The sequence below is a fragment of the Nomascus leucogenys genome, chromosome 19 (assembly GCF_006542625.1).
Source record: "Nomascus leucogenys isolate Asia chromosome 19, Asia_NLE_v1, whole genome shotgun sequence".
In the NCBI taxonomy this organism is placed as follows: Eukaryota; Metazoa; Chordata; class Mammalia; order Primates; family Hylobatidae; genus Nomascus; species Nomascus leucogenys.
In genome coordinates, this window is record NC_044399.1 from 32804150 (window position 1) to 32811204 (window position 7055).

At 61.5% G+C, this 7055-nt stretch overlaps 1 pseudogene; it reads left to right on the top strand.

The window, feature by feature from the left end:
- The first annotated feature begins 50 nt into the window (after positions 1-50).
- LOC115831483 lies at positions 51-5606 on the top strand (annotated as a pseudogene).
- Positions 5607-7055: the final 1449 nt, after the last annotated feature.

Genomic DNA, 7055 nt, shown 5'->3' on the forward strand with positions numbered 1-7055 from the left:
GGATGACAGAGCCACCAAGAGCTCTCCTGGCCCAGGGAGCAGCCGGCACCATGAACCGAGCACCTCCCTGGTTCCAAGCCCTGGGCCAGGCTGGAACATGTGGGGCCAGAGCCCAGGAGGATCCTGAGGAGACAGAAGACAGCAAAGAAAATCATGCACAATGGTGAAAGGTGCTCTCCCTGACCCACGGGGACCCGTGGTAGGACCACGGGAGGGTGGCAGGATGGAGGGCCCATGAGCCTACCCAGACAACACTGACAGCACCAAACGCTGGGAGAATTATGGGTCCTGGAAACTCTCATCCAGGTCTGCTGGGAACATGACACGGCACAGCCACGTTGGCAGCCAGTTGGGCAGTGGCTCACAAAGCTCAATGGACTTGAACCAAGTGTCCCCAAGGTGTCACAGATATTGAACCCACTGATTTGGAAACTGACATCCACATGAAACCTGCATGCCAGGTTCACTGCTTGATTCACCGTCACTCACACACCGAGCCTTCGGGGACGGCCTTCAACACGGGCATGGGGAGAGCAAGGCTGGTCCTCCCTTCAAACGGAAGACCCAGCGAGAAAAGGGAACGAGCCAGTGATGCCCGCACGGACGTGGGTGGATCCTAGATGCATTTTGCTAAGGGAAAGAAGCCAGACCCAATAAGCTACCACAGTAGCATTCCCATTCCTAGGCCATTCTGGAAAAGGCCAAACCACAGGGACTGAGAAGCAGTCTGGGTGGCCAGGGGCTGACGAATCGGGGAGAGGCTGGGTGCATAGGGGCCACTCTGGAGACTTGGAGGATGAAGGAGTCACTCCAGGAGGGGCTGGAGCGGTGGCCGGGAGACTCTGCACATTGGTTTGGAACTGTGGAGGAACTGTACACCCAGAGACTGAACTGGCGTGTGTGCAAACTGGAAAAAAAAAAAATCATTCGGAGTGAAAAGGATCGGTCAACTCACTGTACAACTGGGCTATTTGCATGTCACAGATGTGGCTTTTACTGAAACATTTCTTCAACAGTCTCAGGCCCTGAAGAGCTCACTGCTTTTCTGGTGAATCATCTGAACGTGAAATGGGATCTGTTGTTAGGATTTGTAGACAAAGTGAAACTAACAGCATCTGCACAAACCAAACCATAGCCCCCTTTCTCTGTTTCCTAGGCAGCGGGAACTCTTCTACATACTCCTGGCATATGCAGAGTATAACCCGGTGAGTATTCCCGGCAGTGAGGTTCCCGGGCCGTATTTCCATATTCACAGGAGTGGGTGTCTGGTGGGGGTGTCGTTGCTTCTTTTAAAGTTGGTATTTGTGACCCACCAGGTTATAGGAGGTAGGATTCCAGCTCCCCGCTGGCATAAACCTCCAAGCAAGGGGGTGGTGTCAAGGGGTCAAGCTGAGACACAAAGGAGTTGGGGCCTGGACTCCTGGTGTCACCTGGGCCTGACCACCACTTCTCAGAACAGAAATGACGCCCTCCTCCTGGGGCTGCCCCAAAGCCTGGGAGCTTGGCAGCGTCACACGCAGGATGGTGGTCTCAGGAGACATTTTGGACAAGGTGCTGAAGTGCCTGATGGACTTGGCTCTTGTCATGAAATGAATTTGCATCCTGAGGAAGCCTCTTCTTCAGAGGAAGCCTGTCCAGTCACCTCTGCCCTCTCCAATGACATGAGTCCTCCCAGGTGACCTCAGCCCTCCCAGCTGATGTCCTTCCATGGTGACTCTGGCTCTTGCAGGAGGTGGGCTACCGCAGGAACCTGAGCCACATCGCCGCCTTGTTCCTCCTGTATCTGCCTGAGGAGGACGCATTCTGGGCCCTGGTGCAGCTGCTGGCCAGTGAGAGGCACTCCCTGCAGGGTAGGTGAACAGCTGCCCCTGGGGCCTCACGCAGCCAGACCCGGGGACGGCCACGTGGCCAGGTGATCTCGGCTTTCAGCCAAGGCACCCTCCTTGTGTCGCCAGCTCGTTGGGAGCCTTTAGGACGTCTCTGCTGAGGGTCCCACAGGAGTCTGAGCTGGCCCCCACAGCCCAAGTCAGACACCTTCAACCCATCAGCAGAGGGCATCTCATCCTCCCCTGGCCACCCCTCGTGTCCCGGAGCCACGCCCTCGGCTCTGATTCTGTGCAGCTGACTCTCCCCTCCCTGAGAGCCTCCTGCCCTCCAGCTGCCGGGGCTCCCTGCCTTGGGCGCACGAATGGGCCGACCAAGCCCAGGTGGCAGCATCTCGCCATCCCGTGTCCCCTGGCCCGACCCCACTTCCAGGAGATGACCAGGAAGCCCAGTACCCACACTGTTCTGGCTCCCTGTTGTGGCCTCAAAGTCAGGCTTGCCCCTTCTGCACCCTGGCCCAGGAGCCTCCAGGGGAACCTCCAGCCAGCTCCAGGGGATGTTCCCGCCCACCTCCCCAGGGTAAAGGCCGAAAGGTGGGGTCACCAGATGGGAGGGTGGGAGGCCTTCGGTTGGGGCCTCTCAAGCTGCCCAGCTCTTGCAGCTGATGGCTCACATCTTGGGGGAAGGCTCTGATTTCATGAGGCTGGGGGTCTCAGGATTCCACAGCCCAAATGGCGGGACAGTCCAGGGCTCCAAGACCATCAGGAGCATGTGTACCCCACGTCACAACCCAAGACCATGTGGCATCTGGTGAGTTTATGGTCCCTCGGCTCTTCCCCAGAGGCCCTGCATCCCATGGGCTGGAGGAGCAGGGGGCTGGAGCCCTCGTGGGGCTGGTGACTGGCTGAGTCCCAGCCAGGGCCTGACCTGGGATGCCGGTTCTCCATGGGCTGGAGTTGGTTTCCTTTCCTGCCCTGGAGGAGACAGAGGCACAGGGATGGGCCCCAGCTCCCGCAGAGCAGGGCAAAGGGCAGTGTGTCCACCGAGAGTGTGGGAAGGGGACGGTGTCGCGGGGAGCCCTGGACACTGCCCAGTGTTCTGCACTAGGCATAGGTTCTTCAGAGGCCCTGGAAGAGGAGGTTTTTAGGGCAGCCCAGTGGCCTGAGCACCTCTGTTGCTCCCATCAGGACCAGGACATAGACGCTGGTCTATGCGGGCAGCATCTCTCGTTAGGCTGGCTTCTCCGGACGTTAATGAAGGTAAGCGGCATAGGGAGACCCTGGCTCAGGGACCCTCGTTGCCCTGCAGTGCCCTGCTTCCTCAGTCCGGCAGTCTGGCTCACCCCCAGCGCACAGGAGGCTCAGGCGGTCCCCGAAGGACACGCAAGCAAAACCCTCTGCCCAAGAGGGTCATCCCAGGGCAGTGGCTGGGCTCAGGCCCAGCCTCATGGGCAGACTGGGCCAGGACCCGACTTGAGAGGGCTCAGGGAAGCCTCAAGCGCTGGGCAAGCCCCTCTCTCCAGGAGCCACATCTCCACTCATATGAGTGCCCCCATGAGGAGCTGCAAGACCTTGCCTGACCAGCATCCTGGAGGCCCAGGCGACGCTCATGGGAAGGCCACTGACTCTGGGGACTGAAACCCCAATGGGCACAGCTCGAGCCAGCAGCCCCAACCTGGAAGGGCCAGGTTCTCCCACGCCTGCTGTCTCCACAGATCTCTCTCGGGCTGACCCTGCGCCTGTGGGACGTTACCTGCTACAAGGAAAAGAAGCACTGATGCACATGACCACCATTGCATTTGAGGTGCAGAAGAGTAAGTCTACGTGTGCCTAATGGGGCCTGGGGAGCCCCGGGGTCAGACCCTGACTGGCCCAAGGGCAGCTTCCTCACACTGTCCTCACGGTCCCCTGTCTGGCTCAGAGGAGGTCTGGCCAGGTGGGCCGGAAGGGCACTGTGACAGCGAGCCCATCCCCCACATGACCCAGATGAAAGTCAGGAGTGTGGCGGGCACTTCCCTGCCCAGGTCGCCCCCCAGTCACAGCCTCCTGTGCACATCTGGACCCCTGGGGTGGCCACAAAAGGGATCCAGCACCACCCAGTGAGAGGCTGAAGTGGCCACGGGGTATGGGCTGGCCCCCTGCCAGGGAACTCTTCTGCCTGATGTGCACCCTGTCCCTAGAGGCCTCAAGGAGACCAGTTCCGGCTGTGCGCATGCATCGCGAGCCAGTTCTGCCATCACTGGGCCAGGGATGATGACACGGTGCTCAAGCACCTCAGGGCCTCTGTGAACAAACGAGGAGGAAGCAAGCGGACCTGCCACCCCCAGGTGGGCTCCAGTGCCGTGTCCCCTCCCATGTCACCCTCTGGGGCAGTCAATAGTGGGGGAGTGCTGGGACCCACAATCCTACTACCTGGGCCTTCCTCTTCACCTTTTCTTCCTCCTCTTCCTCCTGGACTCTAAGAAAGTCAGGAGGCCCACCGGTCCTCAGGGCAGGCGCTCAGTGCCTGTGTACTGGACGTGTTGTGCACGCAGGAGGGGGATGTGAGCAAGACCCTCCCTCAAGCCCCCCCACTTTCCACGCTCTCCCCCTCACAGGGCCCTCAAAGTTACTAGAGGAGCCAGACCCATTTGTGGGAGACCCTGCCTCTCCCTGCAAGCACCCACAGCCTCAGAGAGCAGCAGAGGCCCCTCACTCCTGCACGCTCCACCAAGGTTGCCAGGACAACAAGCCTTAAGCCAGGGAGACAAGGGAATGGGGGTCCCTGACCCCCAGAGCATTCAGGAGAGGGCACAGGCGGGACCCCGGGCCCAGAGCCAGAGCCAAGAATTCAGCCCGATGTGGGAACAGTCAGTCCTGGCATGGACTGGGCAGCCCAGGAGGGCAGAGGGTGACCCACGTCCGGGCCCAAAAACCCACTGCAGAGACGGGTCCCCATGTGAGGTGGCAAGGGGCTGGTGACATCCAAGGACCCTCCCATCTGAGTTCTGACTGGGGGCTGTATCTCAGGCCCAACAGCCCTGGGACGAATGTGTGTGGCAGGAAACCCACAGCCAGTCCCAACCCTGGGGCAGTCCAGGAGCCACCCGCCATGCCACGACAGCTTCCCCACGCCAGGCAGCACACACCCCCCCCTCTGGGATCAGCAGACTACAGGCTTGTCCTCAGTGTCAGGCCACGGGGGCCACAGAGAGACCCCGAGGACTACAGAGATGCAGGCAGGTGGGGCCCAGCCCGGAAAGGCCTGCATGGGCTCCCTGGAGACGCTGACCACGTCTGTTTTCCTTTCAGCCAAAGCCGAGCAAGGGTCCTCGGCACCCAGGCCTGTGCCAGCTTCACGTGGTGGCAAGACCCTCTGCAAGGGGACAGGCAGGCCCCTCCAGGCCCACCAGCCCAGTTCCAGCAGCCCATTTGGTCAGCTTCCCTGCCAAGGGCACCTCGTTCTTCCACACCCCGTCCTGGTGGGGCTGTCTGGGAAGACACCTACCCTGTGGGCACTCAGTGTGTGCTCAGCCCGGCCCTGGCTCAGGGAGGACCTCAGGGTTCCTGGAGACTGCTGCGGTGGAACTCCATGCCCTGTCTCCCGACGGACCTGGATGTAGGGGACCCTTGGTTTCTCCATTATGATTTCCAACAGAGCTGCAGGGTCCGTGCCATATCCCAGGAGGACCAGCTGGCCACCTGCTGGCAGGCTGAACACTCTGCCGACGGAGTGAGATTGGCTTTCGCCAAACTGAACAAGTGGGCATGGACTTCCGGGCCCTGCAGTGCACCCAGCACTGATTCCGACCAGGACACCTCCTTCGCAGCAGGGACGAGGAGCAGTGCACTCCCACCTCAGGGCCTTATATTTAGTTAATAGGATTGTACTCATGTTACATTTCTCAATTTTTTTAAGAGATAAAGTCTCACTCTGTCACCCAGGCTGGAGTGCGGTGGTGCAATCATGGCTCACTGCTTCCTGGAACTCATGGGCTCCAGCAATCCTCCTGCCTCAGCCTCCTGACTAGGTGGGACTATAGGCACACGCCACCGTGCCTGGCTAATTTCTTTGACTTTTCTCTAGAGACAGGGTCCACCCATGTTTCCCAGGCTGGTCTCAGACTTCTAGACTCAAGTGAACCTGAACCTCCCGCCTCGACCTCTCAAATTGCTGGGATTACAGGTTGAGCCACCACACCCGGCCTAATTTCTTATGTGCCATGCTACTACAAAACATCATTAGGGCTTCCTTCCCCTCCCTCCCTCCCTCCCTCCCTCCTCCCTTCCTTCCTTCCGTCCCTCCTTCCCTCCTTCCCTCCCTCCCTCCCTCCCTCTGTGGCCCCCGCTGCAGTAAACTCCCTGGGAAGAAGTGAGGAGCGCCTCTGCCCGGCCACCCATCGTCTGGGATGTGAGGAGCGCCTCTGCCCGGCCGCCCCGTCTGGGAAGTGAGGAGCGCCTCTGCCCGCCGCCACCCCGTCTAGGAAGTGAGGAGCATCTCTGCCCGGCCGCCCCATCTGGGAAGAAGTGAGGAGCGCCTCTGCCCGGCCGCCCCGTCTGGGAAGTGAGGAGCACCTCTGCCCGGCCGCCCCGTCTTGGAAGTGAAGAGCCCCTCTGCCCGGCCGCCACCCCATCTAGGAAGTGAGGAGCGTCTATGCCCGGCCGCCCCGTCTGTGAAGAAGTGAGGAGCGCCTCTGCCGGCCGCTCCGTCTGGAAGTGAGGAGCGCCTCTGCGCAGCCGCCCCATCTGGGAAGTGAGGGGCGCCTCTGCCCGGCCCCCCTTCTGGGATGTGAGGGGCGCCTCTGCCCGGCCGCCCCGTCTGGGAAGTGAGGAGCGCCTCTGCCCGGCCGCCCCTTCTGGGATGTGAGGGCGCCTCTGCCCGGCCCCCCTCTGGAGTGAGGAGCGCCTCTGCCCGCCGCCCCCGTCTGGAAGGAGGAGCTCTCTGCCCAGCCGCCCCTCTGGGAAGAAGTGAGGAGCGCCTCTGCCCGGCCCCCCGTCTGGGAAGTGAGGAGCCTCTGCCGGCCGCCCCTCTGGAGTGAGGAGCGCCTCTGCCGGCCCCGTCTGGGAGTGAGGAGCGCCTCTGCCGCGGGGGGGCGCCTGCCCGCCCCCGTCTGGAAGTGAGGAGCATCTCTGCCCGGCCGCCCCGTCTGGGAAGTGAGGAGCGCCTCTGCCCGGCCGCCCCGTCTGGGAAGTGAGGAGCACCTCTGCCCGGCCGCCCCGTCTGGGAAGTGAGCGCCTCTGCCCGGCCGCCAC